Here is a 19,178-nt window from a genome sequence, read left to right as displayed (position 1 = left end):
GTTAATAGGTTTTACAGGGACACATGGAAAGAAGGTAAAACGTTTGCACTTCAAAACAACCCACGCTTACCATTAAACACCCACGTAATTACAATAGCATTTAATGCTTCTGACAGTTAAACGTCTAATCCACTGTTTTTAAGCAGCTAAAAATCATGATGACACTTCAACATGACTATCGCGGCAGCATATAACTGCGCCAAAGTAATCTATCGCGCAAAAATAGTATATACCTCACAGCTTTGCCACATGTCAAAACTGCAAGCTAGGGTGCAACTGATCTGGATAAAATATAGTAGGCCCATTAGAGGCCCAAAGACATATAAAGAAGTCCAATCTCATGAAGGGTCCGGAACTAAGCGCGATGGCCATCATCGCGCGCATGGCATGACGCGATGCCCCCATCGCGCATAAAACTGCCCTTTGACATAAGCTCTAGAGATAAGGAAGCTAACTTAAGAACCAAGGCAAACTCACCGCTCCTTTGAGCTAATAAACAAAGGACAGCACCAGCTCGCCGCAACTCTATCAGGATAGCTCAACATTAAGAAGATAAGGCTATTCAGGTTCTACCCTAACCTGCAGTCCAAACATGGCCAATCAGAGGCCAAACCGCCTTATGAAGGCGGCATCATAACCACTATATAAGCAGAGGGTACACACCCAAGTACATCTATATAATTCATTAAGAATATACTTACACCTGCCTTTGATACTGATTTAAGCATCGGAGTGTCTTCGCAGGTACCCCCCCATCCAGTCTCGTCGTGCCAACAAAGGTCAAGAACATACAGATCATCATCAACAACTCCAAGCCCAAGACGAAGAGCATCCTCACCATATCAACTGTGTGTGATTAGGCCCGATATATTGTTGTGACTCGGCAAATGCACCGGTCATAAAGTAATAAAGTGTACCAGAGTACGAGATCGTTCCCACGAGGATCGTAATTTTCAAGCACTAGTTCGCTAATTGCGTCTTAGTTGGACAATCAAAGGTTGGATTTGAGAGAATTGTGATTTGAAGAACTTAAAATTAAAAAAACAAGTAATATCATGCAATTAAGAAAATTTAGAATTAAAAGAATGAATGAAGATAATGTTTGATAAAGACTTTAAAAACAAGCGTAGTTAAGGTTTCGACTTTCCCCAATATCCTCGTTATGTTATGAATTAAACAATCAAGAATCTGCTCTTAATATAATGCCAATCAATTCTTTTTAAGTTAATAAGGGCTCAATTCTTTGTTACTCTACATCTATGTGATCTTGAAAGAACTCTAGTTCCCCGATTATTCCCCAAGAAAACATGCATTAAGATCAAGAATTCAAAGATTGCACAATTACCCTATGTATGTCGCTAGATCACAAGGATTGTGATGAATTTATCAAATCGGGGTTCATGCACCAACATCCCTATTGTCATACAATTCCCCTAAATCAATCTATGAGGAGCAAACTCATAGAAAGCATTAAAAATAGATAAATTCATTCAAATATAAAAAGAGAAGAATTCAAGAACAATTTAATCCATAAACATAAACGATTCAATTGGGTTCCATCTACCCCTAACTACATAAAAGACTAGCCTAGCATACTGAATTCAAAAACAATAGTAAATAAAAGAGAACCCCAAGCCTCCATTGGTGTGATGTTGACTTGGTTCCTCAGTGTTCCAGCGCTCCGCAACAGGATTCCTCCTTCAGGTCTCTATGCAATTCTCTGGACTTGTGTATTGGTCTGACCCTCAGCTCCCTATTTATAGCCATTAAAGTTGTATCTTCATTGAATCTCTCAACGAATCCACATCAGATTTGTAATTGATTCCTCAATTGCTTCCTTTTTGCATTTAAGATCTTATAGATTGGTTGATAGATTTGAGCTTTAAATCTTGTTATATCCTGCTTCAATCTTCCATGACTTTCTTTCGATATGTTTATGTTTTGGTTCCGGATATCGCAATCTGGAAAATCTTCATTAAATCTTGTCAAATCTTTGCTGTCAGGATGTGCTTGGGCGCTCAAGCGTGCTGTTGGCCGCTTGAGCATGCTGAATTGCTTAAATTTGCTATTTCTGCCTGCCTGAGCGCGCTCGAGCGTGCTCCTCGAGGCTAAAATCTTGTCTTCTTGGGCGCTTGAGCGTGCATATGTGCGCTTGAGCGTCCTGTTGTACCCAGTTTGGCTGTTTTTCTTGCTTTCAAGCGCTCAGGCGTCCTGTTGTGCGCTTGAGCGTGATTTTCTGGCTCTTAACTTGTAAGATTTTGGCTTCCCTTGGTCCATATTGAGCCGCTACTTCTTTGTCATGATTTCTTGAGCACTTTTAGCACCAATTCTTGTGGTTTTATCTTCAAAATGCATATATCATCAAAACATCGGCTCAATTTCCTATCTTATGATTTATATGTCGTAAAACCTTGAATTCCATGCATTCTACTACATAATTCTTGTATAATTTAGCCTAAAAACATGGTAAACCAAGGGTTTATAATATACTTTGGCCAGTCCATATTATATTTGTTCTGATGACAAGACTATATATTTCACCAAAATTCTTTTACACACATAATATATGAGAGAAAGTTAAAATAGATATCCATTATGTTCCCTCTAGTGAAAATCTTACATATTTTTTTCACTAAATCCTTACCTAGTTACAAATTTGAGAAATTAGTATATGTAATAGGTTTGCATAAACTTAATAGATTACTTTCACCACAGGGAGAAAATCAATTATGATTTATTACTATACTCTTTTTCTCTTTTCTTACTTATTTTTCCCAAAGGGTTTTTCTTGGTCAAAGGTTTTTAATGATGCAGTTTGTGCAGTGCTTTGGTAGCACATCTCATGTACTCTTTTTCATTCGCTAGTTTTTTCTTATTGTATTTTCTAACAAGGTTTTAACGAGGCATGAACATAGCGCAATGATGTCCAAGGGATAATGTCGTAAATGGACGTTACCAATCCAATTGAATGGACATTACTACAATTTATTAAAAGAGAAGATTATGAGCTGGCCATTATGAAAAATTATAACTATTGATCCATTTCCTTAGCTCCATCAATAACTATATGACTTAATTAAAGGGGATTTATATGCACCAATATTTTCCTTTACTAAGTTTTTATCCTATTGGGTTTTTTTTCTTGGAAAGGTTTTTAATGAGATAGTCTAAGTCATCGTATAATAAAAGATAGTCTTAACTATGAATATTGTACTCTTTTTCCTTGCTAAATTTTTTATCACACTGAGTTTTTCTTAGCAAAGTTTTAACGAGACATATTCATAGTGCTTAGTCATCCAAGGGGGAGTGTCGTAAAACATGAATTTTACATGTGGATGACTATTGGAATTTCATAAGGTTTATGTTATGTAACACCCCCAAATTTCTAACAATTTCTAAAATAAAGAACTTACCAAAATTCACATTTTAATATTTTATTTGAATCTAATAAATGCTGCGGAAGCTAATCTAAAATTAATTTGGGAAAATATTACCGCCACACCTGTAATAGGGACAAGTGCAAGGCTCTTTACTACATTCATAAATATTACAATAAAATCATAGACTATGTGTTATACATATAATTTAGGATTAGCTAAAAATCTCTGAGTAGTTATCCTCACTGCCCATTACTAGCCCCATCTTTTGCAACCTGTATCATTGAAAATCTGCTTCCCCGAAGGATCATTGCAGCCAAACAAACACAAAAGTCAGCAAAGCTGGTAATCCTAATAAAAATACAATATAATAATCAAATCAAATATATAATCACATAATAATTGAATCAAATATCAATTTCAATATCAAATCAAATATTATTTATTATCTTTATTAAGTTCATTTAGTTGGAAGAGAATCATGATAGACCCGGAAAACTCTGCCAGTCACAAATAATCAAGTTTGGCAATCATCAAAATATTTCTTCCTAGTGTGCACATCTCTTCCCAAAGTTGCTACTAATATCCTGGAAAACCTTGCCAGATACCACATTGAGAAGAACAAATAATATCTTTTCACATCATATAAATATAGGAGGCATAAAGCCCAAATGTTGTGTTCATCACTTTAGGAGGTATCATCCTAAAGCTATCTTCCCACCATTAATTTATTACAATCATAGACAATCAGGAAAAATTCAATCTTGTCTCAATTACCATATTTGGAATATATATTTCATTTCTAAATGAATTGCTCAAGGGCATCATAATTTTTCAGAGTATCATAATTCAAACATCTATCATCATAATTTTTGAATTTATTCAAGGGATATAATGATTCAGATATTCGACATTTATCATAGTAAAGCCCAAATCATCATAACTTTCCAATTTATTCAAGATATAATAATTTAAATCTTCAACATTTATCATAGTAAAACCCAAATCCGATCATCATCATTACTTTTCAAATAATTCAAATATTCCACATTTATAATAGTAAAATCCAAATCCAATCATCGTAATTCAAATAATCCAATCACATCAATTATCATAGTTATTCAAATAATTCAATATTATAAATATTCATATTAAATCATAAAACACATATTTAGAAAGTTTTTCTTAAAGAGTATCATAATTTCATAATTTTCAGATCAAATATTAAATATAAATAATTGTATAATTAACCTAAAAATTTAACCCAATGATGTTCTCAATATAATTAACCTATTTCTAAGGACTAAGATTACATGGTCTCTGTGTTTACTAACTTTTAGAAAAAAAGCAATTTGGGAAGAGAAGCAGTTGTAACCAAATGGTAAATAATGATTTGAGCAGAGAAGCTATTGGTAACCAAATAAAATTAATAATAAAATAAAATAAAAATTTGAGGTAAGAAAAAAGTAGCAGAGGAGAAGAAGAGAAATACTAAGAGTTGGCGAGGGTGAGGCTAGGCCTCTATTTATAGCTGAAGTCTTGGGTTCAGATATGAGCTGAGCTTCGTACAATTATTTTATTTTCTTCTTAGTTTTCTTGTGGCTCAGATTATCGCCGACTTATTTGCTGACTCAATGCTAACTCATGATTGACTCATCATATCTAATCACATTACCTATCAAACATTAATGCATAAATGACCAATTAATTAATAATTTAATTAATCACAATTTATCATTAGTCTTAATAGTATATATATATATATATATATATATATATATATATACATTATTATTATTACTACTAATTTATAATTTATTGTATTATAAATTAATTTTATTTTCTGGGGTATTACATGTTATGACCTTTTGTTTGCCTCTAACTTTTGGTATGAAACGCAATCATTATGCACAGTGGCTTATTGATGTATAATCATCCTCCGTATTTATTCTTAGAGTCCTATATAAGACATGTATTATATGAAAAGTGAATAAGAAGAATTGGTGATATTCTCATGTTTTCTAAGTGTTCACATTTTGATCTTATCAATATTTTCTCCCTTCATTTCATTCTTACTCTATTTTCTCTCTTGATTTTATAACAGCAGGGGGGTTGATAATTTTATAATAAATATTTAAAATTCTATAGTCATGCTATTGTCAAGATCCAGAATTGAGTCATGATTGATGCATCGATTAAATTTAATTTATTACCGATTAGCTTTCATAAAAAGATATTTAAATTTATCTAGATTTCTAATTAATCTGCTTGTATATATAATTTGTTGGGCTTCTAAACAAGTTAAAATATAAATCTTGCCCACAATATGTCAAGCTCATCAATAATAACCAAAATTGACTCTCACAATTAGGGGTGCTAAACGAGTCAGGGGCCTTTGGCTCAGCTCGTGAAGGCCTGAGCTTTTATGTCTAAAATTGATTGTTGGAACCAGGCTAGGACTTGTATAAAAACTCGTTTAATAAAAAGGCCTTAGGCTCCAATTCAAAAGCTCGGCCTTAGAGCCTCTCAGGCTGGCCTAATATATTAATTTTTATTTTTATTTTATATTTTTTATACTACTTGTGATAGCCCTCTCTCTCTCTTCAATCTATTTCATCTCATTTTATTAATTAAACAGACTTTTTGAATGATTTTGTTTTATATTATGCTGTTTGGATATACATTAAATTTATGAATATTTATGGAATTACTAATTTTTTTTTTGGTAACAAATTACTAATGTTGTTAACTGTATATTTTGTTTGGATAAATTTTTGTTGCCTTATTTTGTTTTAAACAGGCTAAATCAGGCTTTTATTTTTCGTAAATAAGACAGGCTACAAACTGAAATTATATTCATAACAGGTAACAGGCTTGGTCAGGCTGACACATTTAAACACAAACTTAACATTTTAAGACCAAAGTTCGGCTCGGCTCGTTAACACCTCTGCTCACAATCAAATCGGAGGAGTGATATCAACAATTAATCTATAACTTGAAAAAAAAATGTAATTATGATAGGGAAGAGTTGCAATGAGTAAATAATAAAAAAGATAATAAGCGATATGTCATATCATATAAAATGAATATTTAAACGAATCAAATTACAGGTTGTATCAAGTCAACACACACATATATTTTAGTGAAATAATATACTAATGAAATCAAATGGCGAAATTGAAAAGGAAAAACACTATCAAATCCAAATCAATTTGTATAAATAAAACAAAAATTCATATTTTACTAAAATAATATATATGTTGAAGTGAGGGTATACTCAGATAAAATTGCTACTTGCCAATCTTAAGCTTCCCACCTGAAAATATATTTATAAGAATGTTAGGTTCCCTACTTGCAATAAATCAATAATAACTTCCTGTCTATATACAAGTTATGGGACACAAAGGTTAACATCTATTGCTATTAGTGTATATTGTTATGATGAAGTTAATCCCCCAAAAATATTTTAAAAAACATAATATATATATATATATATATATATATATATATATATATATGAATTAATGTTTCTTATAATTAATTCTAAAAATCTACTTTTTCTAAGTCATTTAAATAATAACGTAAAACCTTTCACATACGTTATAACTATAGTTATAAAAATATATTACAAAATTCAAAATATAATGCTAGCCCGTAAAACCTTGCAATAAATATTTTTGTTACCTCGCCCCTTAAATTTTTTTTTTAATATCGAACACTTCATATTTTTAGTTATAAAACTATAGTATGTTAAAATAATAATTTAACTTTGAAAAAATACGAGAAAATTTTAAAGTAAAATTTGGACTTGTATAATGTCACTATTTACTCCCAGACCCCAGGTATCCGTATAAACAGAAAAGGACTCCAAGGTTGTGTATTGATGAGAAGTTTATTTTTATAAGACCATATGGGGTCAAAATGATACATTTTTGTATCCACTAAAAGTGTGAATGAAAGTTTAAAACCATAAGAGGTTAAATGATAAATTTATTTAATCACAATAAGTATGAGTGAAACGTTTAAAATTATAAGGAATTAAGTGATGCACCATAAAACTACGAGGGGTGAAATGAAGTTTTCCATTATCATCATCATCATTATTATTATTATTATTATTATTATTATTATTATTATTATTATTATGACACAACTCCAAGGTTGTGGTGGTGCTTGTTGTTATCATCATCATCATCTCTAGTCTTGATTAATACCTTATGTTACCTACCGAAGTTTTGGATCTGTGTATATTGAGCACTACTTATTCCAATATGCGGTATAACATCATTACCTATTACATTTTCATCACTGTTCCTTCCAAAGTCATGGAACCAAATTCATAGAACCTATGAAAATGCCACAGAAATTAAAATTGAGTTAAATCCCATAACAACACCATTGCATTAAAATAGCTCTTGATGTCTTCAACAATGTTGTAACTCTTTTTCTGTGCTTTTTGAAACATTAAAGATTGTCTAATTTCATGATGTGCAACTCAAAATATGATCAAAAGTCTGAAACTGGACCAGATCCTATGACAACACCATTGTACTAGCTTCAAACGCAATTTAAGTTACTCTAACACCAGAATTAGATTTTGACTTCTTCACAAAAAGTTGTAGGCCTGAGTCTTAGCTTTCCAAAATACCAAAAATGGCCAAATATGATGTCCATAGCTAGGGGTGTTAACGTAAAAGCAAATGGCCTTGAAGGCTGATGGCATGTGAGGATGAAAACAAAAATTTTTCAAAGCGGAATCACACATGCTAATCAAGATACATGCTTTAAGACAGTATGATGTACCTTGTTCGTGATTTAAAACTCCAAGATGATCAGTGTTAGGTTTGAAGGTTCAAACCCTCTAACATTGATCCACACCACTCTACGTCAAGAAGCAAGAACCCTTCTTGAAAAGCCACCAAACGAACACCACAAGGAAGGCACTTTAGGCGTCCCAATAGGAGAAGAAAGAGGCAAGGTTAATGTATTTAGATGAGTGAATTTTTCAGCATGAAAAACTGACAAAGTGGCGCATGGATTCTATGAGAAAAGGCTAGGTAATTTTCGAAAAACCCTAAAGAGAACCTCACAAAAGGAAGCACACTTGGAGATCAGAGAATGATTGAATTGAATCAGATTTTTCTCCCAAAAATCTGACTTAATAACCATCATATGGCCAGCCATATGGTGCGCCCTTATTCAGCCCAAAAAGAGTCCAAATACATTGAGTAGTTGTATTCAAATTTGAACCAACTCACTCACTTATTCTCTCAACCAACCGAATCTGATTGGAGCTTATTTGGTTGATCATATGACCATCATAAGACCCCAAAATCAGCGCCCCAAATCAGCCTTGGATGATGCCCAAAGATCTCCTCTTGATACTTGGGATTTGTTCCAACAAGATCTTATCTTATCCTTTTGTTATGAAACAACTTTTCATAGCCAATTCAAATTCGAATTCAAACATTTAAATTCAAAATTCAAATTCAAAATTTAAATTCTAAATTTAAATATTTGATAATTAATTTAACTAATTAAATTAATTAATAATGTCTTGGATCATCCAAGCCCATTATATGTACCATGCTCCCTTTCCTACTTAGGTGGGCTTCCAAACTTCTTCTTGGTCTAACAACCTTTATTAGGCCCGATATTTTTAATGCTATATTCATCAAGACAATAAGGTGTTAGTGTGTGACCCATTAGGCCCAACATAGCCACTGACATAAATGGGCTTGGGCCCAACAAGCCCACAACCCATTTAATGACAACACAGAGCACTAGCAATGCTTTGTTTCCCCAGAGCTAGTTAGGTTAATGACATGATCATCCTATTACATATATTTGGTTACCGTATGTATTTCCTTTTGTCTCGGTTACCTTCCCTTTAAACCTAGGGTGAAGAAATGTATCAACCCTTGCGGTTTAGGGTAAGCTTTAATTCGAAATAGGGAATCTTCAATTTACTGACTCTAAAGCTAGATCATCTCATGATCTCTTTTACTATGCATAGATTCCCGAGTCCTGTAAATGTCATCCTGATTTCTCCGGTTTACAGATAACCTAATCCCTTACAGAGATTTGACGAATTCTTTCAACTTATCACCCTAGGCCTGTGCTCTTTCAGGACATGCCCAAAAGTATACCTATGAGTCTCCATGTTTCAGGAAGACGAGGTATACAATCAAAACATGCCTTCTAGAACACAGTCTAGGTGACAACTTATGGTCTAAGGAAAGACATACCCAAATATTAAGAGACTGCTCTAATGATACTTTTGTAAGATTTCCTCATAGAGTCTCTTTGTGGGTCTGTTCAGTGCGAGCTATACCCTTATAGGTCCACCCATGACTTTAGCTAAGACATCTCCATATCTGTAGCTCATGAGGTCTTTACCTTGTATCCGAATACAAGTAGATAAGTCGTGCTAGTCTTACCCGATATTATTGATCTCCATTCTCAGTGTCTCTAGACTAGGAACATAAAATTAGGAATAAACATCTGGTATCCTTAAATCCTCATGATCGTGATCTCATCACAGATACTCAAGAGATACCTATTTTATTCCAAGGGGTTTATCCAGTTACTCATATAATATATTAACAATAATATTGAGACAAAATATGAAACAAGATAAAGAGTGCTTATTATTTATTTGTGACAATATAAAAAGGTCCACATATGTCCTAATCTAATCAAAAGATTGTCTCTAGGACATCCATATACTAACATAACTGGCTGAGCCGAGCTTTGATCTTAAAAGGCTAAGCATGTGATTAAATGTGTTAGCCTGACCAAGCCCGTTACCTATTATAAATATAACTATCAGCCTGTGGCCTGACTTATTTATATAAAAAAAAAGCCTTGTTTAGCCTGCTAGCCCATTTAACAAAAAATAAGACAATAAAAATTTATCCAAACAGAATATACAATCAACAACACTAGTAATTCCATAAATATTCATAAATTCAATTTATATTCAAATAACATAATATAGAACAAAATCATTCAAAAAGTCTGTTTAACCAATAAAATGGGGTGAAATGGATTGAGGAGAAAGAGAGAGCTATTACAAGTAGTATAAAAAATATAAAATATAAATAAAAAATAATATACTAGGCCAGCCTGAGAGGCTTTAAGGCCGAACTTTTGAATTGAAGCTTGAGGCTTTTTTATTAAACGAGCTTTTATACAAGTCCAAGCCTGGTGCCAACAACCAATTTTAGACATGTAAGCTCAGGCCTTCACGAGCCGAGCCGAAGGCCCCTGATTTGTTTAGCACCCCTATCCATAGCTTCAGTTATAATCCAAACTATCAAACAAAGTTCCATGACATTACTATTATATTACTTTCAAGCTCAATTTAATGCCCTTTAGAGCAAGAATCGTGTCTCGAGATCTTCACAAAAGTTGTAGGTCATCTTCTAAGCTTTCCATCTAGGGCAAAAAACATCCAAATTAATTATTTTTAGCTAAAGTTATGGATTGAAAAGAAAATTATACCTTGTGCGATGAGAATAGAAAGTGTGGGATGGACAAAGAAGTTGTGCAAAGTTCTCTAGGCATTGGATTGCGTTTCATTGATTGTGCCTCTTTGGTGGACTCAATTTGATGGGTCTTTGAAAAAATGTAGTGTAAAGCTTGGAGGCAAGTCTCTTCACTTTGTCTTGAAGAATGAAGGATATTGGCCATGGAAGCTATGCTTGCATTGTCAACACAAACTTAAAACATGAAAGCATTTTCTGGAAATGTTTCAAAAGACTCATTGCAATAGCTTGGTGGTTAAAGATACTAGAAATCCACATTTACAAGCCCATAGAAAATCTAAAGGAGCGTTTGGTAGAGAATTTTTATTTTTTGTTCTTGGGAATATGTTGGAAAAATGAATTTCCCAGTAATGTTACCAAGAAATTGTTTGGTATGCCAAATATTCCCATGAATGTTGGCTTAAGTTTCCTAATTCTATGTTTAATTCATTGTCAATGATTTCTATGAATGTGAGTTGATTTTACAAAACTAACCTTTGATGAATCTTTGAAAAAAATTCTGATATGCCACTGAAGGGTCAAAACACGGTGTTGGAGGTCAAATCCAAATTTCCTAAACGAAATTGGCTGTTCTCAAACCGGTTTCGTTCAAGCTATTACCATCTGCAACAACCACAAAATTGCTAGGGTCACTAGAGCGAAGTGACGTGAAGCAGAGAGGAACCCAATAAAGGTGTCGTGAAAAGGAAGAGAGAAACCCACGATTTTGTGAATTAGAGTATCACGACCAGGTAGTCATGAAAATATTAAAGCATGGTTATTTATGACCTATAAATTATATAAAAAATTTCCACCACGTGGGAATTCAAGAAGAACGCCAACTTGGTGGTATTATTTAATGAGATTCTTATTCACAATTTTATTTCCCAGGAATCTCATTTTTTTAGAAATTTTTTAAGAATCTTTGTACCAAAAGTGGATAACTAGGATTCCCAATGAGTTTCCTGAGAATCTAAAATTTATCCCTCTACAAAACAGCTCTAAGAGTTTTGAAAAGAAATGCTTTAAAAAAAGAATGAATTTATTAGGATGATTGCATGGCAGAGAGACAAATGCTTTTGCTTGAAAATGGCTTCTGTTATGTGATTATTACAGTAGTTATGATAAGTATTAAGGTCTTCTAGTGTTGTCTTTAGAATGTGAGTGAAAAGGAGTGTTTGTGTGGCATATAAAAGAAATCATAATAAAAATCAAGACGGGGCATTAGTATTATTATGCCGATAATACCATATGAAATTGATATGTACATAACGAATGGATGGGGTTGCAATAGCTTTATGTATCTGGCTACGATCTGTAGTTGTTAAGATATTTTGTTGTAGGAGAAGGATCCGTTTACAATTTTCTTTTTATAAATTACACTAAGTATGACCGGTCATACATTCTTGATTGAAGTATGATCGGTCATACTTAGGGAGTGTATTGGATTAGGATTTTAAAAGATTTTTTGAGATAAGAAATCTTATAGATTTTAAAAGACTATTTAGAATTGGAGGGACTTTAAAGACTTTTTTTCAATCAAGATTTCATAAGATTGGATTTTAAAAGATTTTAATAGAATTTATAAGATTTGAAAGGACAATATGGATTTATAAGATTTTAAAAAACCATATGAATTTTTAACAAACATTCAAAATTACAAGAGTCAATAAAAAAAATAACAAAGAAATGCAATGAAATTAATAAAAAAAGTAAAACTTAATATAATTTTCTCAAATAGTAAAACATAATATAATTTTTAACAAACATTCAAAATTACTAAGCAACAATTCTTCACATATCTAAAGTTATAATAGTCCTCCACGCATTACAATTTTCTCGTTTCTGCTCTTGGGTTTGACCAATGTGTTAAAAATTATCTTCTTCGTTTGGTATCAAAGTTATGCATATATGATTATAAGACCCAATTTTTTTTATTAAAATAATTCTAAATTTGCATATAAAACCTAAAGTTCATGATAAAATTTTGTTTGGATTTTTTGCAATTGATCTTGAAAATCTTGGGATTTATATTCTAGATAATGAGAGTTTTCTAAACATATATCATATGCATATTTTCATTGAATATTCTAAGAAAATTTTGAATTTGAATTTCTAGGTTTTATTATATGAAAGTTTAAAAAATTTCTCAAATTTTTTTCAATCGATACATTGAAACCTTAAATTGCTTTGAGGCTTTTGAAAAATAAGTTTTTAGTTATTGATTGACACAAATATTATTTGAAATCGTTTCCTATGTTGAAGGAATTTTGTTCATGAATGTATTGTTAAGAAATATAGGGTTCATATTATGAAAGTTTCAATCTTTCTTTAAACTGATATTGTTTCATTGATGTAAAACGAAAATTGGTTTGAGGATTTTAGTTCCCCTATTATTTCTCCACTATTTTATGTTATTTTTAATACAAAAATCACAACTTTTGTGTCAAGAAAAACCGCGACCCATACCGTGAAAAAACATTTTTTAAACTTACGAAATTTCTCAAAAATGGCTAAAAAGTATGTTGTTTTTGAGATAGATTATATTAAAATCTCGTTGGTTTGTTGTTTCTGGGTTATTTTGTGATGAAACTCGCTAAAAATATGCTATTTTTGAGTTTTGACGAAGTTCCCATAGTGAAACTCGATTTCGAGCAGGTCAACCTGCTAAAGGAAGAAGAAAACATTACAATAGATAAATCTCAAGAAATCCTAGGGATTAGTATAACACCTCGTGTTTCTACATCATATAATTATAATTAAATATGGATTAAAGGGGCAGGATTAGTGAAAATCTCGAGTTCTGGGCCAAAATATATAAAAAGGGTAAAACGGTAATTTGACGAACACGTAATCCTAGGAAAGAAAATGTGAGTAGAAGGTCTCAAATGGAAAAATCTAACCCTGGAAATGGATTCGAAATGAAAAATTGAGTGGTTAGGCAAGTTTCTGAAAAATTGATGAATAATGTTTTACTAGGTAAAAATACCGCGATATAGTTGCACCGTAAAGCATGCCAAATGAATTTTGAGCTCTAGGTTTGGAAATAAGTTATAAATGGTAGGAATTATGATTTCTAATGGAAATTGATTGAAATTAGGGTTTTTGGAGAAGCGTGCACACAATGCGCGTAATAGCTTAAAACTGTGATTTCGCCAAACAATCAGAACACTTCGGATTCATCTGACCAAGGACAATTAAAGGACCATGGTTGATCTTAAAATTAGAGTTTTTAAATAGTCTAAGAATTAATGGACGTTTAGTGGATTAAGCGAGAGATTTGAATTAATTTGAATCGCGTGAGGTGGCGGTAGGACCCACCCCACTTAAGTGAGCTTAAGACACATATGCACATTCATTGTTCACCATCTTCTCCACTCCCTCTCTCTCCTACAACTCGTGGCCTCCTTCACCATTGGTCAAGTTTTTGCTCAAAAACTTCATCTATTCCAAACTACACCAAATCTCCACCAAAACACAATTTCCACTACATCAAACTTTTAGTAAACAACCTCTAAAAACACAACCATGGTATTTTCAAGGCATGAAACTCGTAGATTGGGAGAAAAAGGGGACCCATGTCCGCGGCCATTGTGTGGAAAGTTGATGTTCTTGGAGTGGTTTGATCCTCCAATGCTTGGGTATTGTGTTAAGGAGTCCTAGGTCTTGAGAATGGGTAAGTTTCAACACATTTCATTGGTTGATTCATTAAATTTTATTTCATGAACCCTAGAGCTTGCATTTGTGATTGATGGGGTTGGGGACCTCAAATTGAAAATGTGTATTTGATAAAAGTGTCTTAGAATGATGTTTTATGGTGATTGAGCTTATAAAATTTATTGGTGAAAAAGTTGATAACTTAGGCAATTTCATGAGTGGTATGGATGACTTTGTGAAATGGAAATGTTGTGGGATTGTGTAATTGAGTTGTGGAGTATTTGTATGAATTAATTATAGGATTGTATAATGTGTGAAAGTGTTGAAATGAATCAAAAATCCCTAGGTATACAAGCATGAACAATTCGGCCATGTTAGGAGAAATAAGGATGGATGATGTAAAAATTATGTAGTTGGTGTTGTGTGATTGTGAATCATGTTTAAATAGGTAGTATGTTGATTTGATGCATTGAATTGAAAGTAAAACCATTGGGTGATGTGTATATGTCAATTCGGCCATGATGAGGAACCTTGAGGGAAATGATGTTGAGATGTGATTGAATTGAATTAAGGGCTTGAATTGGTGTTATGGTGAGCTTAGGAAACCATTGGGACGTTGTAATAAAATTAACAACATGGTTAGGTATCTTGAGGCCAAATGGCCGAACCTATGTATGTGGGATTGGGAAGTTTTTGTCTTGTAATTCAACTTAAGATGCATGATATTGGTGATCCTTGTGTGATCATTGTAGGTTGCCTCCCACAGACGTTCTAACACCTCGCATTTCTAAGTTTAAATACTAATATATTAAATGAGAATTAAAGAGAAGGATTAGTGAAAATCCTGAAAATTAGGACAAAATACAAAGAAAGGGCAAAACGGTAATGTAACATCCCGTTTAATTAGGAAGCTATTTAAATTGCAATTAGGAATGTGGCAGAGTACTTGCCTTCAGATTATATAACTGTTTGCTTTAGGATGGAGTTAAATTAAATTAGGGAAATTATTTGTATTACCATGAAAAGTGAGTACCTATTTTGGGCATGTGAAATGCTAGTTATAAGTATAGGAACAAATTAATTATAACATATAGAAAGTATGATACTACTTAGAATTATATGGGTACTCATTAATAGTATGTGAGTAATTTTATTACAAAGAATAAGCCCTTAGTTAATGATTGGAAGACTAATCTAGTTGATAATTTTAGGTACATTTGGAGTGTAGACCCATGGTTTAGATTCGAATTCCATATATTATTATGATAGGAATTAATTTTATTTATAACTTACTAAGGTCATAGTCACTATACAATTGTTAAATAGGATCACATGAATTAGGTGACCCATTAGAAAGTAGACTTGAGCCCAAAAGGCCCTCTATTAGACCGGCCCAAGAAACCATGGTGGACCATACTAGACCACAACTTATAACCTATCCATCAATTGTAGCCTAAGGAAAGCAAGCTGGTTACTTGTGGGATTAGCTAAATTTTATCAGCCTTTTAGTCATGCAACCAATGAGATATGAGCAATCAGCTTGCATGAAATTGTATTGGTCACAAATCACACTTCCTTATCCTCTCTTTCAACTTGTGCGCTAGAAGGAATAAACAGGTTGATGATGCTGGACTCCTAAATCAGAACCTTAATTGGCTCACTAATTCTCTCTCTCCTAGCATCTCAACATACCAAAAACAAGTCTGACTTGGTGTTTTGTCCCAGAAACTCTATCAGCTGCAACCGTGACATTATGAGACTAAAACCCTCATCCCCTCAATGCTGAACCGTAAATACAGCCTCTTTCCTCCCTCACCTTGCAAGTCTCTTGAGAAACACAAGGGAGTATAATATCTCATCAGTCATTGTACCTTCAAGCCGCGAGTGTCGTGAGTGAGAGCAAACTACCTAAGCCTTCCTCTTTCTTTTCCCTGTCTGCAAAGTTGCAGCAACAAAGGAGGTCTTGTACCTTCCCATTTCCTTGCTCGCTGGTGCCCTATGCGTGTTAATGGAAGAACCCCTCTCTGCGTGCAGATGGAGATTCAAGTCTTTCTCCATGAGTTGTCATTCCCCTTGTGTTTAACCGAGAACCCCATTCAAGGAGGTGATGTACTCCCCTTCCTCTGTGACCGAGCTACTGGAATCGGTTCTGATTACACGTTTCTTTGTAGGCGTCTGTCTCAGTACTGAGTTAGTTCCTCCTTCCTCATATGCAGCTGAATCTGATCATTGGATTGTTGGAGGGTGAAGAGCTGTCTTGTGCGAATAGGGGCTGTGGGTGTGGCCGCAAGAAGGTGCCAACATAACCGGTTCCTTCATTCTCTATTTCGATCTCCTCATGCATGCTAGGATAATGTTTTAATTTGGCTATTTCACCTCCCTTATTCTTCCCCTCTTCGAATAGCCTTAGAATGAATTCATGCAAGCCAAAGCTGGGTTTTATAAACTTGAAATTAACCTTCCCTTGTTTTTTATCTATTCGGCCCTCTTATGCATATTGGAGAATACTTTAATTTAGTCATCTACTTCTGTTGAATTCTGCCCTTTAGAATAGCTCTAGGATGTAACTAATGCAAGCTTGAAACTACAGTTTGTTAACAGCCTCGAAATTAGCATAGAAAAACTGAAATTAATCTCCTTAGGATATTGGACATGACCCATTGTTTTGCTGGGTTGGACGGTTCCTTTGGGCAGAAAATTTATTAAGTCTCTCATGTCCTTTGAGGGACAAAAACAGTAGGCTGAAGGGTTATTTGTTCTAGCCAAAGAAAATTTAAGTAGAGCCTTAATGGAGTAACACTTTGTGCACCTAAATTCTGTCCTTTTTGGAGTAGCTCGTAGGACCCCCCCTGTTTTGTGAAAATAGTAGAAGTTAACTAGCGTGTGTGTGGCTTGTGTTTAATTTACCTAGACAGCATGTGTAATGGCCCTTTTACACACACACACACTAGGCTTAGTAGAACTAATTATTTAAATAATAGCTTGAACACTCCTCTTTGCTAAGAAAGTCGAACCTATATATGTATGAAACCTTTGGGAAATGTCAGATTCGTTTAACTGTTTATGAGTTGATAAAGAATTATTTGAAGCTAGAATATTGTTGGGGACTTAGGATTTTATTATGGTAATATATTATTAATTAATGGAAAGGCAGAAATTGGTGAGCACTAGAAGCATGGTAAATCGAATGAAATACAAGAATAGATAGGCATGCAAATTTCTTATAAATAAAAGGTGATATGAATAAAGTTCTGACTTATTTATACCATTGATTAGGTGCGCATAATTATTAAAGAGTGGGCTGGTTTTGGTGCCGTTGATTAATATTTGGACACGCGAGGTAAGTGTTTGGTGGTATTACCTAATGTGACTATTAGCTAGCGTATAGAATTGTGAATTGTTGCTCACATGTGCCTTGGATTAATGTGATGTTATATGCTTCATGTATGCTGCCTATGAATGTGACAAGATGGAAAATCATGAATGAGAAGTAATTGTTATGTGGCAGCTTGGTACAGAAAGTACATGAAAGATATGCTATTATGATGATGATCTAGTCATGCATATACACCTCATAATTCATTTGTTTCTTGTTTGTGTGTGAAGCATATCATGGCATACATGCACGAATTTCATGTTGTTCATGGATTAGAATATTTATATAAATATGCATACGTTTGAGCATGCATCATATAGGCATCCCTTCGGTACCAGGGTATGGGACACTTGGCTTCCGTCCGCATAGGCCACAGTTGAAATTCACCTTTGAGGGAGCCATTATGGAATATCCACTGTGTATGTACGCGCATGACGATGCTATGAGCGTAATGATGGCGTTATATACGCACTAATGATATGTTAGTACGCGCACGAAGGTGCTATGAGCGTAATGAAGGCGTTATATACGCACTATGATATGTTAACGAAAAATGAAATGTTGATGTGACTGTTTACAATTTTGCGCCTAGTTTAATATTGTTGCATTATTGGTTTTGCTATCACACTACTGGGATTTTTCTCACCCCTATGGGGCTGCAATTTTTATAAAATTGCAGGAGGACGAAAGAGATGAGGACATGGATTATTTGGATATTTACTGTTAATTGCTGTTGTTTGGACTTGCTGTTATTTTGTCTGTTGGATGACGTTGGATGACTGTACTATTGTTATGTGGAGAACTTTAGACTACTGTTGGAACCATGATTTTATTACTGTTGTGAGACTTTTATGATTATCTATTACTTTGGAGAAATTCTGAAAACGTTTTGCGAAAATAATTTCTGAATGTTTATTTAGTGCTGATTTATAAACAGTTTTGCGAGCACTTTGCGAGTTATGTTTCGAAGGACAAACGACCTCCGATTTGCTATTATTTTATATGCACGGGAAGCCCCAGACGTGCTCTTTCTATATTACAAAGAATATTTTTGTGGATCGTTGAACTTGATTTTATATGATTTTTTCAAGACAGCAATGTCTGCCAGGAAAATAATATTTTCAGCAAGTTAAGAAATTTTGAAAGTGCACTCAGATTTTTGTAAGTGACTCGATTTCAATTATAAGTTTTAATTAACAACCTCAAAATGATTCTTCAGTATCAAAGTAATGACGTCAA

The 19,178-nt window shown here is 33.5% G+C and overlaps 1 long non-coding RNA gene across 3 annotated transcripts; it reads left to right on the top strand.

Annotated features, from left to right (window-relative positions):
- The first annotated feature begins 16,184 nt into the window (after positions 1-16,184).
- On the top strand, positions 16,185-18,827 carry LOC133310182 (uncharacterized). Of its 3 annotated transcripts, none has more exons than XR_009751413.1 (4): positions 16,185-16,667; positions 16,735-16,857; positions 17,840-17,903; positions 18,619-18,827. It is a non-coding gene; the product is annotated as an uncharacterized LOC133310182 (long non-coding RNA). The 3 variants fall into 3 exon arrangements; XR_009751414.1 differs by having other exon boundaries at positions 16,186-16,667; positions 16,780-16,857; XR_009751412.1 differs by having other exon boundaries at positions 16,189-16,857.
- The last annotated feature ends 351 nt before the right edge of the window (positions 18,828-19,178 follow it).

This window comes from Gastrolobium bilobum, unplaced genomic scaffold (assembly GCF_033153095.1).
Source record: "Gastrolobium bilobum isolate Gb01-03AN ecotype WA unplaced genomic scaffold, APGP_CSIRO_Gbil_v1 utg1142, whole genome shotgun sequence".
Lineage (NCBI taxonomy): Eukaryota > Viridiplantae > Streptophyta > Magnoliopsida > Fabales > Fabaceae > Gastrolobium > Gastrolobium bilobum.
This window is presented reverse-complemented; position numbering and strand designations above follow the sequence as displayed.